A 17,362-nucleotide genomic window follows, 5' to 3' on the forward strand; every position below is an offset into this window, starting at 1 on the left:
TGGATTCCTTTTATTTCCTTTTCCTGCCTCATTGCTGTGATCTAAACATCTAGCACTATGTTGAATGACAGCTGTGAGAGTGGGCATCCCTGTGTTGTTCCTGTTCTCAAAGGGATGACTTTCCGTTTTTCCCCATTGGGTACAATGTTGGCTGTGGATTTGTCATATATTACCTTTATCATGTTGAAAATTTTCCTTCTATATCAATTTTAATGAGAGTTTTTTTCATGTCTGGATGTTGGATCATGTCAAATGCTTTCTCTGTAACTATTGACATAATCAGATGGCTTTTATTCCTTATTTTGTCAAGGTGGTGTATCACATTGACTGATTTGTGTGTGTTGGACCATGGCTGTGCCCCTGGTATGAATCCCATTTGATCATAGTGTATGATCTTTTTAATGAATTGTTGTATATGGTTTGCAAATATTTTGTTGAGAACTTGAGTATCTACGTTCTTCAGCAATATTGGCCTGTAATTTTCCTTCCTTGTGTTATCCTTGTCTGGCTTTGCTATCAGGTTGATGTTGAGCTGGTAGAATGCATTAGGAATAGTCCCCTTTTCCTCAATTTTTTTAATAGTTTGAGAAGAATAGATAATAAATCTTCTCTGAAAGTTTGGCAGAATTCTCCAGAGAAGCCATCTGTTCCCAGACTTTTATTTTTTGGAATGTTTTCATTACAGTTTCAATCCCCTTCCTTGTGTTTGGTCTGTTCAAATTCTCTATTTCTTCTTTATTCATCCTTGTTTTCATTGTTATGTCTTCTCCATTTAAAATTGTGACTCTCTCTGATGAAATTGGCTAGACTCCTCTGACATATGTTGTGGACTGTCTTAAGGGAAGTGTGTGCAGAGACTTGAACACATGCACACAGCCTCCAGCTTCTAGAATGAAGGCTTTCCCAGCTGCCTATATGGAGAACATAGCTTCTCAGATAAAATTAAAGTCATAGTGCTCAACATGTGACAAATAGCGTTATGAAGACTCTCATTTTTCTACAATTATATATACAGATTTGCCAATGTTGGCATCAAAATCTCTAATTCTGTGTGAAAATAGGACTCTTAAAAAGGTAGCCATTATGGGTATCTTTATACCTTTCTTCGATTTTGATGAAGCAATTAACCATGACTAACCAAACACCTTAAAATTTTTTGCAATGATCCTTAAATATATGTTCATGTGTATTCAGAGTTTAGCCTTTTAGCTCAGCATTTACCTTCTCAGCATATGCCTCTCAGGACTATGAATGATATCTGTAGACATCCTTAATAGACACCTAAAGGTGGATTGCAGTGTCTTCTAGCATAGCACTCATTCATTTTTGACAAGGAAGTTGTTTGAATAGCATCACCCCATTCCCTACTTACTGAAGGACTGTGTACTGGGTGAAAATAATAGTTATGACATTTTTCTATAAGACAAATCCCTCCTGACCACTCTTCCCTCACACTATCAATAACCTGTGTTTTGGGGCAATTCTGAGTTGCATACTTGGATAAATGGACACTTGTAAAAGCAATTTAGTCAAACTTGCTCAAGGTAGAAACAGTCAAGGTGTGAATTCCACAGGGTAGATGAATGGAAGGAGATGAGCGCAGGTGTCACATCTACAATCCCAAAGAGAGGAGCCTCAGCCTGCCCTGCAGAGAAACTTTGGGGTGAACAGGGCTCAGAGTTTCCACGTCTGAGACAAGGTAGTGGGGGTTTCACATTCCTGCTCATGTGGCTAATGGCAAATAAATGTTGTCCCTGGGTGGGGCACACCACATTCAGTGTGAAAAGAATATACGCTAACTTTCAGGTGAGTGATGGATCAGGAAAACCTGTGGGGTGACCTGAAGCTTTCAACATATGACATCTTCTCCCATTACAAGTGAACAAGATGGATGAAGCAAAAGGCACACCTTGAACTCTTGTAACACAATGGTGTAACAAGGTAACAAACTCTCAGTGTGATGAGAACCACATCACAAAGGGAGATTTATGGAAAGAAAGAAGGAGCTGTTCTGCACTCAGCTTGGAGGAGCCAAGACCCACAACCTGAGTGGATGGTGGAGACTTAGTCTGGGGACCTGGTTGGGATTGAGGGGCAGAGGCCTGAGGGTACATATCTCTGACTGCAGATATGCAGTGAGTCATCAAATCTGCTGAACAAGAGCCAGGAAGACAAAGTGTCCTCACATCCCAGACTAAAAAGTCAAGTACAACCAAGAGAAGAGATACCACAAAGTCCTGAGAAGAACTTTGGACTCTGACCTCATACCCTCCCCAATTAAAAGGACTGGGTGTCCTACTGGGCATCCTTGAAGGGGCAAATTCCCCTTCAAGGTAGTGGGTAAAATCCATTCTTGGGCTGTGGGAGCTCACAGCTGTCTCCTCAGACAGGGCTGAGGTCTCAGGGGAAGGCAGAGCTGTGGCCTAGACGAAGATGAGGCTGCTGGGACTTGTCCTTTGTCTGGTGATGGCTCCCCAAAGTGAGTGTCCTGGATGTCAGACATGGGGCCATGGTGATGTTCAAGAGTGCATGTGACTGAGAAGGGACTGATTCTCTCTGTCCACAGGTGTCCTGTCCCAGGTGAAGCTGCAGGAATAGGGGTCAGACCTGGTGAAGCCCTCGCAGACCCTCTCCCTCACTTGTGCTGTCTCTGGATTCTCCATCACAACAGACTATTACTCCTGGATGTGGATCCGCCAGCCCCCAGGAAAAAGCCTGGAGTACATGGGGCACATACATTCTAATGGGAACACAGATTACAAACCTTCCTTTGAGAGCCACATCTCCATCTCCATAGATACATCCAAGAACCAGTTCTCCCTGCACCTGAACTCGGTGACTGCCGAGGACACAGCTGTGTATTACTGTGCCAGACACAGTGAGGCGAAGTCAGTGGCAGTCCAGACACAAATCTCCCTGCAGAGAGACAGGAGGAGCTGCATGTTGAGGGTGCTCATGACCACCAGGAGGTGCTCAGGACAACCAGAGGGTACTCAGATCAATGGGCCACAGAGTCAGCTCCAGGAGCAGGTGCAAATGGAGGATCAGGGCTGGTTTCCTGTTAGCATCTCCAGCTTCTTCTCAATCTAGAGTTTGTCCTTGAGAACATTTCTAGATTTATGATTCTGTGCCTACAACTGACGTTCCTAAATTTGAGAAGTATTGTTGTAATAGGGGAAAACATTCTTGCATGCACCAAACTCAAAGAATCATATATGCAGGCAGAAAAATGAAGAAGGACATTTGAGGCTTGGAGAGTTGTCAGCTCAGGGAGCAAGTCTGACCCCTGGTAAAGGAGAAAGGCAGGCAGTTTGGGTGGAAATTTCCTAAAATTCTATACTGTGTGAGGAGAATCCACCAAGACCATTGGGTTGTCCCGGAGCCAAAGTTGCCCATCTGGGGAACTGTCACCCGGGAACGATCTACCTCAGTATCACGCCCGAGCTCAGTCACTGTCTAGGAGGCCCCACAGGATGTGTGTCTTCAGCACAAACCAGGCTGTGGATTCAGAGAACAGCAGGTGGGTGTCCGGTCCATTGTGCTCCCTGTGTTTGCAGGTAAGGGAAGAGCATTCTCAGGACCAGCACAGTGTTTATGGAACTTTATATAAGAAAACATGGTTTTATGGCTTCTTTTGGCTGACATCTGCAGACAATTTTAATTTCCACATTTACCCCGGATGGATTACTTGTTAATTCTATGCAGTGTTCTGGCCTAGGGCTGCTTTCTCATGAAGAATTTTTAAATGTAGTGTGAGAATACTTGTTGTCCATCTTCATTATTTCCCTCCATGTACAGAGACCTTGGGTAGAAAAACATTGTGTCTTTCTCCACAACACTCTCGACCACCCCCAGGGGGAGAGCAGAAATTTATCTGACTGTGGAATCAAAACAAAAGCTTGTCTTACACACCTCCGAGCTTGAAGAGACTCTCAGCTGAAGTTGTATAGACTTGAGTGTTACCCCATGTGAGGGGACTTCAGTCTCCTCTGCTGTCAGTGAATGCTGCTGACGTCTAATTGTGAGGTTTAGCAAGTAATGTGACCAGCTATCACACCCAGATACATTCCACAACGCATATCACACACAACTTATTTCTGCAATCCACCGTCACCATGACACTCAGCTCCACTCTGTACCATCAACACATCACACACTGGTCCATTCTGTACCATCAACACATCACACACTGGTCCATTCTGCACCATCAACACATCACACACTGGTCCATTCTGCAATCCACCGTCACCATGACACTCAGCTCCACTCTGCACCATCAACACATCACACACTGGTCCATTCTCCAATCCACCGTCACCATGCCACACCACACTCCATTCTGCAATGCACTGTTGCCATTTCACACAAAGCTCCATTCTGCACCACCACAATCAATATAGGTCGTATCTTCAACTCCAATTTCTAGACACCGGTTGCCCCTTATTTCATGGCAAGTTTGGAGAGAGAGGTTGTTACCATATATTTGTCCAAATCTAAACTCAGAATGTGATTAATTGGTCTAGAAAAATCACAAAATGGACACAAATGGGATTCTTAATTTTTACTATACAGTTTCTATGTAGGAATTTCAACGTGGTGTCCAGAAGCCTCTGAACAATATTGTTGTATTTCTCAGTGCATTTCTTTGAGGCTGAGAGTGGGAATACTATCCTAACATTGGTAGATTTGAGATAATTTGAAAGAAATTTTAGTGCCTTTTACTTCCTTAATTTACCCAAAAGCATCATCAATACACTGATGATAAGTAAACAGAAAACCTCCTTGTAACTGCAAGATTTGTGGTAGACAATGCATCAGGAGTCTCTTCAGTGTTCTATGTGCTGAGTGTGGCTCCCCCTACAGGACAAGGACTAGGACCTCCAAGCTGCAGAGAAGGCAGGACAGGCAGGGCAGAGGGACTATTCAGGTTCAATGTTTCCTCTCATAGGAATGCCCCTTCTTCCTTCCCTCACTCTGAGAGTCAGTCATTTGTTGGTGTGGGGAGATGCACTCAAATTTATCTTTGAGGTGTTGATGGAAGCCAACACAGAAGGCGTGAAATAGTTTGCTTCTAAACCTGCTGTCTTAGGGAATGTCCATTTTACTATCTCTCTGTTCTGAGTCTGCACCCCTGTAACCTCCTGTCCCGTTGCACCCCATCTAGAGACTGTGCATGTCCACTGCTACTGCACACTCCATTTTCTGGAAACTTCGTTTGGGAAATGTCACTGCCTTGGTTGAACTCATGTCTTTGATCTGCATCTGGTCCCAACACAGGCCCTCAACACCACTTCCCATTCCATGTGGCCTTGGCATGGGTTTCCATATTCCACAGCTTTCCTTTTCCCCTCCCTCACAGGCCAGGCCATAAATTATGGCAGTGTTGCACCCATCACACCTGGACTTGTGTGAAGGAAAGAACTAACTCAGCATGGGTGTGTTGCTCAATCTCTGCACACTCATGAGAAAGGCCTCTCCTGATGACTGGCCCTTGATCAGTTCCTCGGAGATGAGCCTGAGTCCTTGGAATGTTATTCCTGATAGCAGTGTTTTTGATACTAAGTCCTTGAGACGTCCTCTACTAGTTTTGATCACATACTGATTTATCAGAAACACCTGTTTTTGCTCATGGGGCTTGTGTCTGAGTATCAGATGTCTTTTTTTCAGGTGCTCTATTCCTCTATGATTGGTGCACAATACACAATTCTGAACCCAAGACTCAGGTGAGCTTCCTTGGTTTTCAGATGTTCACAATGCTGAGAGAAGGAAACCGTCCCATGAGAGTCTACTGGGAGAAGACACCTGAGAGTTTATGGCTGGTTTCTCTTGAACTTCACCACAGGGTCATTCTCCTGGATAATTTTAATGTGTATACTTTACTGCAATACACTTCAGCCACAAGCAGAAAAACTTTTTTTCTGACTTCTGTGTGTATTTCTATGACATTTGAACCTGGGAAAGGCGTTGGGACCTCTTCAAAATTGCATCAAATGTGGTATTTGCTACAAAAATCCTGATACACTGAAACCTTGGTAAAGCACTGTTTGGAAAAAGGAAGGATGACTAGAATGAGGACAATGATCCTTTGATGCCTGGATGGCTACGGAATTATCCATGGGCTGAGACTGCCGCTGGACTGTGATGAGTTGCTAGAGGTCGAAGAGACCACTGGAATTAGAAGTGATCTGCACAACTCCTAAGGAATTGGCTCCCTGGATATTAAAGAAATGCAGTATAATGGGTAAAAAACACAAAATATCCTATTCCTATCTACCTGCAATAGATAAAGAGACAGCTAAGAAAGGGCCTGGGGTGTGTGCTGGCACTGTACCTGGCTTGGATATTTCTCACTTTACGCTATGCGTGCTAGACCCACAGCCACAACCAAAGGGGAGCCTAATGCTGCAACAGACGGCGTGTTCCCACCCAGCGATCACCAAGGAGGTAATCCAGGCGATAGGCTGAGGAGGAGAGTGATGAACCTACTGAAACCTTGGGGAAATTGCATGAAGGAGTCATCTCCTTTTGTGGATTGATGTCGTCAGATTAATGAATACTCTTTACTAAAATGGAAGTGAGAGTGACCAACTTATGAGTGAACTTCTGAACTTCTGCTACAGAGTGGAGGGGCATATTTGAGTTGATACGGACCTCACAGCTTAGTATTGACAAACACATGCTTGTGCAGATCGTACAAACACAGAGCATGTGGTTCACAATGGGTCAAGTATGTGTGTGTGCTGGATAACAGCTGCTCTAAAGTTTGTTCACTCTGAGAAAGAGGATTGTCCTTCCCCTCTTTTCAATGCAGTATGTTACTCTCCAGATGAAAACATCTCAGGAACCATACAGTTATGTAGGCTCAGCTTCTGCTTTTGTTTCTGTGACACTAAGAAAATGGGACTGATACATAAGACAATTGTGAAAGAAAGAGGGGATACTCAGTGTACTGATTCTAACACTGGACAGTCTATAAATGGCTATGAAGGAATAGACTGAAGAAAGCAGACTGTGATGGTGTCAGCATAATGGACTCAGAGCACCACTATCAGGACCTCAGCAGACCAGCAGGAGTCACTGCAGTTTCCCCAACTGTTAACAGACCTAAATACATCTTTATTTATTCTGGAGGAATGTGAAAATCCAGAAGGTAAAATGTCCATAGAGATTTGAACTTGAATAGTCATGGGTGAGGGTGTAGCTTATTAAACGATATGAGGATTGAGGAAAGGCAAAGATCCTTGGCCTGCCCCCAGCTGGGTGCCAGAACATAGTCACATACATGGCCACTATGGCCATGGAGGAGAAGAAACATTTCTGGAACTCCTTGACATGAGACTCCAATGTGCTGTGATTCTAAATCCTCCTGGCATGAAGAATTAATGGGGGCATGTTTAGACGGAGAAGTCTGAGTGGAGTTTATTTGAAGTGGCTCCTTCCCCTTTACATAATGAATTATCATTATTTTGTTTTGTGATGAACTTTGACCCAGAGCTAACATCTGTTGCCGTCTTCCTCTTTTTGCTTGAGAAAGATTGTCCCTGAGTTAACATCTGTGCCAGTCCTCCTCTGTCTTGTATGTGGGAGGCTGTCACAGGATGGCCTGACAAGCAGTGTGCAGGTTCACGCCAGAATCAAACCAGTGCACAAACTTAATGACTACACCACCAGGCCAGGCCCATAATGAATTGTTTTGATTGATGTTGTGTGTAATTTGAAGAAACTTCCCCTTCCAGTATTGCAAAACAGTTGAAATGCAAGTCTACCTTTGGCAGGTTTTAGTTGAATGTGCTAATAGAAACTTGTAGAATAATCTAAGCTCGCCCAGAGTGTTAATCTAACACAGTGTTATACGGCTCTTGGGCAAAAATAGATCAGTAATTTAACTAATGGCATGTTAATAGTTGGAGTCCTGGTGTCAAGGCAGTCTTTGTCCTTGAGCTCCATGTGGCCTGTGGGGTGGAGCGGGGAGGAAGGTGGCTCATGGAGACTAAGAGTAAATTATAGAGTCTTGAAAAAAGTGATACTGCACAGTTTCTGTAATCCTTGATAAGGTTTCAACAGTGAAAATATACAAGAATTGAAAGGAGTTTGGCCCTCACTTATTTATCTTGTAAATGTTTTCCTTGATCCTGATCTTGGAAAATAGAAAACTATGATTTTCCTTCACATGGGAGGAATTACTATTTACATTCAGTGTATTGCACAGCTGAGCATGGACACCCTGTGTGCTCTGAGCTCTCCAGGATGACTTCCAGCTGTCTGTTGATAGTGTCCTTGTGGCTCTGGCGTGATGGAAAAACTCCCTGGAGCTGACTCACTGCTGCATGAAGTGACCACCCCAGATGAGCCTTTGTCCCAGAGCTCCCTGGTCCTCCCTGCACTGCTCTCCCTGACTCTCCTCTCATATATATCCCCTCCATCCTTGATGAGAAAATCACTCACTTTTTGTGTTATACCATCACTATGAGGCAGGAACACAATTCATTTATTGAATAAAGATTTGTGTCTAAACCACACTTGCTTTATAAAAATTTCTTCAAAGTTTGTATTCCTGAATCATGGGGGTTTGGGTGGAAAATTAGGGAAATCACTCACCTCATGGAGACATTTCCCTTCTTGAGGAACTCCCACGTCTGACTAGAGACACACACATGTCCTCATTTCCAGTAGGAAACACTGGATTAACTGTGTGAGGCTCCGCTGTCTTCCAAGAGCTCTGCAGATGGTGATGGCCTCAGAAACATGGTCATGAATGATCCTGCCTCATTGTGTATCACAGGTTAGGAGGGACTGAAAAGGACAACCTTAGGGCCACATCTCAATATGGAACCTTCAGGGGTTTTGATTCTGTTTGTCTTCTTGCAATATTTTCTTCTTCCCTTCAATTTTTTGTCTGATTTAAAAACCTGTTTCATTTATATAAAACCTGGATAAGGTGCCTGAAGGTCTTGGAGAGCTCTCTTTATGTAGAATCAACATTGCAGAGGATGCTGTGGGTTGCTGGGGTGACTCAAGAATGATGAGCACGTCATATGTGTGTGAGAAACATGGACATTGTGACAAAGGAGGTCATTCTCCTGTCTGATGGGTTCAAGACACTGGAAAGTGAGGCCTGTATGGTTAGTGCACATGCACCACAGTCTATCCAAGGACAATGGAGAATGCACTTGACCTGAGAATGTGCTGAGAATTCACTAAAGGAACTAGTACACAAGTCAGCCTAATGTCTCCCAGGAGGACTTGGTATGAGAGGAGGAAAAGGCTGTTCCAAGATCCAGCCATGATCACCAGTAAAGGAGAATGAAGTGCAGAAGGCCATTTGTGGGGCTGCCAGTGGCAGGACCTGTTAGAGGAACTGTCTTCCACATAGAACAGTACAGTTGTAATAACTCTGAAAATTAACAACATGAAAATTGTGATTGTATTTATTTGTTATGAGAACGATCTCTTCTGCTGACAGAGGCAAAGGCAGCAGCATCGTGGGCAGTTTGAACGGGCCTAGTGCCATCTTCCTGGAGACATGTGAATGTTAGAAGCCCAAAGCTTCTCCTCTGAGACTCCATAAGGGATTCCCAATGACCCAAACAAGGCAGAGGGCATCTTCTTTTCTCTGAGGACTCTGCATGGCATGGAGAAGAGACGGATACCTGGTTAAGACAGAAAACTGTCACAAGGTAGGAGTCATTCCCTGAGCCCAGTGTCAGTCACAGACGAGGATGGAATTCACTGAACCCAGTGTCAGTCACAGATCAGGGTGAAGTCAACACCACAATTAGTTCTAATAACAATAAGTCTGGGACTACACTCAAAACCAAGTGCCACTTTGGTGAGGGACACACTCCCAACCAGTCCCTTCATGCAGATTTAATATGGAAAGTGCTGACCTAGGTTTGCTGAAGCTACAAGAGACACCTATAGCACTCTACAGTGCATCACAGAACAGCACAAAGCAAAGAACAAGCCAGGAGCAAACAGCAGCTCCAGGTGCATATGTGCCAAAAGCTATCAGAGCAGTGGTCATTCCAAGTCAGGAGAAGAAAGACCGCAGTTGTTGGTTGTCAGTGTCCTAGCACCCTGCACACAACAGCAATTGATGTGGCTTCTGCAAAGGCAAGAAGGCCTTGCATTCAAAGCACAATCAGATCTCGACTCTGATGATGCCCCACACACATCAAGAGGACGGGACCGTGTTGATGGCTACATAATGGAGCACTCTAGGATGGGCAGGGCAGGCCTCTCAAGCAGGTGTGAAATGGCTTCAGAAAGCCAGGAGAGGAGACTGGCTCAGGGCTTTTTTTTTCTGGTTGGGGAGTGAGACCGCATTGCGTGTCCTTGTGTGTGGGCAGGGGCTTGTGTGGTTTGACTCTCCCACCAGAGACAAAGGAGAACACACCCAGATTTCTTGTCAGCTTGTCCAGATGTGGTGCAGCTGTGGAGGAAGGAAGGGGAAGGCTTGAAGTTCGTCAACAGGGGAGCATCAACACCTGGAGTCGGACTCTTGTTACACCTAAAAATTGTACTAACAGGGGGAAAAGAAAGACACATGCATATTATGGGTCCAAAGCAATCGGAGTCCATAACAAATGAAAAGAACAAGTATAACTAAGCAAACGACAACAACAGCAACAATAATAAAGCTATTATTGAGAGTTCTTGTTCCGACATCTGAGGAGAGATTGTTCACTGTCTCAATTTCTTTGCTTCTTCCAAAGGCTGTGGGTCAACTGTCTGCTTCCAAATATCTGTTGCCTCTGAAAGATTTCTGAGAATCCTAAGGTAGACCCCTTGTACTGGAGTAGCCCTCCAAGGTGTGGAATGCTGAATTGCTTCCTCAAATGTAACATGCTAATCCTGGGACTGACTCTGGAGTTTCACTGATGTCTTTGTTGTAAACACACACAATAATGTCTCTTCAATGAGATTCAGAAGCATTTTTTCTTTGATGTTTCTTTGAGCAGAGACACATCATGGCTGTAGATCCTGAGGAGGATGTCTAGCACGATGTGGGGAGGCAGCTTGAATCTTTTGATGGTGGGAGAGGATGTGAGCATGGCTCATGTGATGGTCAAGTTTATGTGTCAACTTGACTGGGTCCTGTGTTGCTTACGTTTTTCTTGAAACATTTCTCTGGGTGTGTCTGTGATGGTGTTTTTGGATGAGATTAACATTTAACTCCGTATATGAGTAAAGGAGATTGCCCTTCATAATGTAAGTGGGTCTCTTCCAATTAGTTGAGGCCTAAATAGAGCAAACGGTTCACCTACCCTCATGTAAAAGAGGCTTCTCCCTGCTTGGCAGCCTTCAAAATGGGACACTGATTTTTTTCCTGCCTCAGACTCCTACCAAAACATCGGTTCTTCTTGGGTCTGGAGTCTGCTGGTCTTGCAACTAGAACTATACCACCAACTCTCCTGGGTCTTTGGTTTACCACTCATCCTCAATATCCAGGACTTGCCAGATTCCACGATCACACAAGTTATGTGAGCCAATTCCATAGAGTAAATCTCTCTCTCTCTCTCTCTCCCTCCCCCCCATATATATGTACACATATGTCCTTTTGGTTCGGTTCCTCTGTAGAATCCTGACTAACATAACTCACTTGCAATATTTATCCTGTCTTTATGCAATAGAGAAGACTCTAGTGTCAGAGACGAATCCCTGAATACATAACCCTGCACTGGCTAAGTCAGAGGGCAATGACAAATGTGTCCTTGCAGGATGAACTGTAATTCCACAATGTAGAAGGAGGACCTTTGGCAAGGGGAGTTCAGAGGTTGCTGAAATTTTGCTGATTTTAATTTAAGGAGGTCACTAGTTCTTTTGACCTTTCCAGACCATTTGGGGTGGGAAGGATATTGTAGTATTTGAGAAGAGAAAATCACTTTCAGAATTATTTCATGATGATTCCTATAAGGAGGGTGTCTCAGTCAGTTCATATAAAATTTAGAATGCCTCATGTTGGTGACATACATCCAAGCACATTTGTAGCAAGTGTAAGACTGTAACGTTTTGGTAAGGAAAGGCATCAAATCACTCAGACAGAAGACAACCAATAAATGTCACACATCCAAAAGTCAAGGGTGGCATTGTGATGAAAACCAAGGCTTCCAGGAAAATCACAGCCCAGAATGGGAAAGCTAGTGTTTCCTGTGTCTGTGGGCTGGGTATCAGTCTGTGAACAAAGGAGTAGCATGGACACAACATCCTTGCTGTTCTTCTCCTTGATGGAAACTCTCCTCTGTGAGTGTCTCAGAGATTGGCAGAAAAGAGGATGAAACATGAGGGCTCCTCTGTCTCACTGTGTCTGCCTTTCCCTGGGTGTCTTGTCCCAGATGAGCTCAGGAGGTAGGCTCAGGTTTGGTGATGGTCTCAGGAGAGGGACTAAGTCAATAAGGTACCTGGTAGCCAGTGGTCGTGCACACGCTGAGCCTTCCTTCCCAAGGAGAATCTTGACTCCAGAGACACATCCAAGAACCAGTTCTCCCTGAAGCTGAGCTCAATGACCAGCCAGGACTGGGCTATGTATTACTGTGCAAGAGTTATAGTGATGGGAAGGCAGGGTGAGCCAAGACAGAAATTTCCCGGCAGAGAGACAGCAGGGGCTGGGCTGCAGGGGACGCTCAGGACCTCCAGGGAGCTCTTAGGACCCACAGAGCCCAGAGATGAGATTCAGAAGGGGTGGAGAAGGAGATTCTTGTTGGGACCAGAGATTTCCACTCCAAGCTCTATAGGCTGCTTCCAAGGACAATTCGAGTTTTGCCTTTGAGCTCTAATTTCTCAGATTCTCATCACAGCTCAAAAATGAGGAAGTGGTATTGTCTGTTTGTTAATTATACATCTCCAGTGACTAGGGACATCTGCTTCACCAATTTCTCCTATGTCCTATTTTTCATTCTTGACAAAGAGAACATCCTGAGGGCTCTCAACTACTCTGTGATTGTGAAACATTTCCCACAAGCAGTGACCCCAGTACAGTCCGTACACCTGTGTCCTGAACTCAGGCTCTCTACTCACCCTGGCACACACTGTCCCAACATGGGCCCTTCCTTCTCTCAGGCACAAATGACCCTCACAACACACAAGACCAGAGTCTCTCTCTCCCCTACAACTCCTTATCCTCTTGCTCCTCGTTTATTTGGGTGGATGTGGAAACCCACCCCAATATCGTCCTCTGTATTCTACTGTCTAAATTCTCACTGCATCTCTCCTAGAGCCTGAGCTCCATGGGCCTGGAGCCCTACTCACCCTTTGCAGCCCCCACAGTACCAGGCACAGGAAGGAGGTTGAATAAGCATGTTTGAATTAATGTGCCAATAGTTCATCTCCCAACATTTATCTAAGATATCCACCCACTCATGAATACCCGGGGCAGGATGCACTCAGGTGGTCTTAAACTGGCCATGCAGAGTCCATGTGTCATTCACACATATGGTGCAAAGTCACACACATACTTTTACAAGACTGGCCTGTATCAGGTGGGGCACATCCAGCTACTGATCCCCAGGAACCTCTAACAACTCACAGTCCTTATGTTGGAGGATGTCCAGATGGAACCACCTGACGTAAACTGTCACGGTAGATGGCTGACGGGTGACTATGGTAAGACAGAGATCAGGTAATCGAGTGGGTGTGCTGGGCACTCCGCTTCTCACAGTGGCAGCCCATGTATACACTCAGATGTTTGCGAGTTAAAGTTACGTAAAAGAACTGAAGTTGGACTGAGAGAGACTGGAAGTGTGGCTAGCAGAAAATTTTTGAAATGTAGAAAAAACAATGAGCTAATTGTGCTACTTCAGAAGCTGAATAAATAGTAGACAGTAAGTATTACTCTAAGTAAAAATTTTAAGAATATTGTTATCTGACTTTATACTCTCTTACATTCTCTGAAAGTATAAATCAGTTTGATAGTACACTTAAGGAGCTAATGACAATCAATCGTACGTATCTAGTCTACCAGTTCTACTTCAACTTTTGCAGTTAAAAAGGACATTGCAAATGCTGCCAGGTGTTCTCATTGTCTGTCTTTATATTCACATTCTGTACTTAGAGCAAAGCACTGACATTAAATGTGCGCTGCTCCTCTCAAAATCTTTGACGGATGGAAAGAAATCTTGATAATGTGCAAGCGTCATGCAGCCTGTCTTGGTTCAGAGTGACCAATAGGAGACACGTCACTTCCACAACCCCCAACCAGGACATATGATGGGATAAGCCCAATATGGTATTAAAATAAAAAGTGACAATTTCTTGAGGGATATATAGCCTAAAGATTTGGGAATCATTTCAAAGTCATTGAACTGTAGAGAATTCAATAACAGGAATTGTGCATTAATTAGGGGTGTAATAACCTGCTCTCACTGTCATTAAATACTTAATTTTTGAGAATGGCAACATTGTATTAATTTTACAGTGAGCCCTCACTCACTTTGTGCAGTCATTCTGCTGGTGACTTGAGACCATGTAAAGAGTCTTTGATGTAACATCTTTCAATATTCAGGGAAATATGCACTAACAGGATTAGATATAGGCTGGGTGTGATCAGATGTTTTGAGAATTTTTAGTTCAGATAACCTCATGTGTTGCATTGCTTTCAGGGTTGCATAGAATATGGAGCCATTTGGGCTTCCAACAGCAGTAGCGTCCTCTTTTATTCTGAAGAACATTTCTATATCCACTAATCATGAAGGTGGTCCATTATCTCTACATCAAGGTGAACAGGATTAACTCACTCTGTCATGTAGGTCATTTCACCTGTTTAGATCTGTTACATATATATACATATAAGCTAGCCTACTCTAGTCAGCTCACATTCTGCCTTGGAAAAATATGAGTTTATTCATGTGATCAAATAAAAATGGATCATGAGGAAAGTCCAGAAGAATTCACACAATAGATCCACTAATTCATGGATGCCTTCACAAAGCATGCAGTGATACAGCCCCCTAAAATCAAAGCCTGAAGCCTGAGCTGAAAATAGATGGGAGCTGAACCCAGAGTCTAGAGATGACTTTTGTCACTTGTGCTCCTCGTGTGCTCAGGAGTTCTGAACAGGGAGATCTCCAAGCTAAGATTATATTTTCCAGGCATTTCAATGCTCTGTAACAGGAGAAAAAAGATATAATCATATCTCCCATGTAAATTGGAGTTTGAAATAGGGCAAGATGCTACTGGCGGGAATGCCAAGACGCACCCCCACTTTGGGAAAATCTACCCTTTTCTAATAAGATCTAACCCAAAAAATGCCATGTGCCCAACAATTAAAATGTTTCATATATTGCTGGAAGAGATACGAATTGATGGTCCGTGTCTATGGTTAGCAATACTGTAATATATAGTTAAATTTTTGTTAAAATGATAGGTCTTATGCTAAATGTTCTTTTCAGAGAAATGAGGCAGGGACAAACTTTTGGAGGTGATGCCTTCCTTGATGTTTTTGGTTTTGGTGATGATTTCATGAGTGTGTAATTATTGGAAAACATACCAATGTGTATACATTCAAAATGCACAATTTTTGGTAAGTCAATCAAGCCTCAATAATAAAAAATAAAACAACCTAAAAATCTATCTTCACACAAAAAGTTTTATGCAGGTATGTATGGTAGCCTTATTTACAGACAACACAAAGTGGGATGAACCAAGACATCGTCCAATGTAGGAATGAATAAACAATGGCTGCTGTATAGAAAGAAAATGGGGAAAAAGCAACACATACAGGAACATGGATGAACCTCACATACATCACCCCACATGAAAGAACCCAGCTCCAAAGTGCACACACTGTCTGCGTCCATCCATCTGCTATGGAACCTGCAAACTGAAGGCACTTAGAGACGATCAGTGGTGGCCAAGGCTGTGGAATTGAAAGGTGTTGACTGGAAGTGGAAATGATGTATTTATGTGAAGTGATGCAAATATCCTCTATCTTGATTATGATGTTGTTCACATGACTGTGTCTGCTTATAATATTTATATTATTCCTCCACAAAGGTCTAATTATCCCACTTATATGATAAATATTAATGAAATTTTATTCAAAAATTTTTCTCTCAACACTGTGTATTCTGGCCAGTCTTACCTTGGTACTTTTTCAGAGGTTGTGGATAATGGATTTTCCTATCAATAGGTAGATATGTAGTTCAGTTAATGAAAATAGTCTCTAAGAAAATGACTATAGCATTGGCTGATTGGTATGGAATAGACGTTAGAATAATTTAAAAAATGAAATCGAGGTGATTGATGGATAGAGTATGGAAAACTTTACCTATGTGGCTTCTTTAACTATTACAAATTATACCGAGTCTTATTGATCAATGGACAGGAAACTCATTGCTTAATCCTAAAGGAGAGACAGTAATTTACCCCAAAGAAGACAACAAGGATGCTCCTGGTGGGCAGAAGGGTCACCCGACATGAGATTTCAATGATCATAAATATTAGAGTAGAGGGACACTGTAAGAACACAGAAGGATGGAGCTCTTGCTCCTGATCATCCCAGAGCCCAGGACCCCCTGACATGTAGGATCTTGAGACCAGCAGGAAGGGGAAGCAGCAAGAGCCCTGGGGGAGGGGAGGTACTTGTCTGCAGGGGGCACTCAGGACCCTCTGACAATGGGTCCCAGGCCCAGGGCAGGTACAGAGAGAGGCTCAGGATAGAGGGGTTTCCTGTCAGGGTCTGAAGTTTTTGGTCTTGTGAGCAAATCTGTGCCTGGGGCCCTGTCTGTGTTTTCCTGCCTCTGAGTCCCAATTCTCCTTTATGACATCAGACCCTGGGAAAATCTGTCAGTTACTCCTCTGGAATCACCAGCTCGATAATGGGAAGATGTTGGATTATACAGATGTGTAGTCTCTGTTCTTATTTGACCTCATTTCCATCTAAAGGTGTGATTCTTTCTGATGTGTGCAATTAGGTTCATCTGATCTATTCATTGGGGTGTGTAAGGATGATTTATCACAGACCCGTAGGCAAAATTATACAACCTCCAACGCCTCAAAAGCGGTACGACATCTTCTAGCCTGCCTATGCCAACGGTGTAGGTATTCAGATAAAATCATATTTATAAATGTCCAGCCTACTAGTGTAGTGATTAAGTTTACACATTCTGCTTGGCAGCTGGTGATCACGTGTTCAGATCCCAGGAGCAGACCTAGAAAGCATTCATCAGCCCAGGCTGTTGTACCGTTCAAAATACAGAATAAAGAAAGATTTTCACAGATGTTAGCTCAGTGATGATCTTCCTCAAGCTAAAAGAGGATGATTGGCAACAGATGTTAGCTCAGGGCCAATCTTCCTCACAAAAAAAAAAAATTAAAATCATAAACTCTTACCGTAAAGAGAGTAGGAGCCTCAAAGGACTATCCC

The 17,362-nt window shown here is 43.5% G+C and overlaps 1 pseudogene; it reads left to right on the top strand.

Annotated features, from left to right (window-relative positions):
* The first annotated feature begins 2,433 nt into the window (after positions 1 to 2,433).
* LOC124230806 (immunoglobulin heavy variable 4-30-2-like) lies at positions 2,434 to 3,090 on the top strand (annotated as a pseudogene).
* Positions 3,091 to 17,362: the final 14,272 nt, after the last annotated feature.

This window comes from Equus quagga, chromosome 20 (assembly GCF_021613505.1).
Source record: "Equus quagga isolate Etosha38 chromosome 20, UCLA_HA_Equagga_1.0, whole genome shotgun sequence".
In the NCBI taxonomy this organism is placed as follows: Eukaryota; Metazoa; Chordata; class Mammalia; order Perissodactyla; family Equidae; genus Equus; species Equus quagga.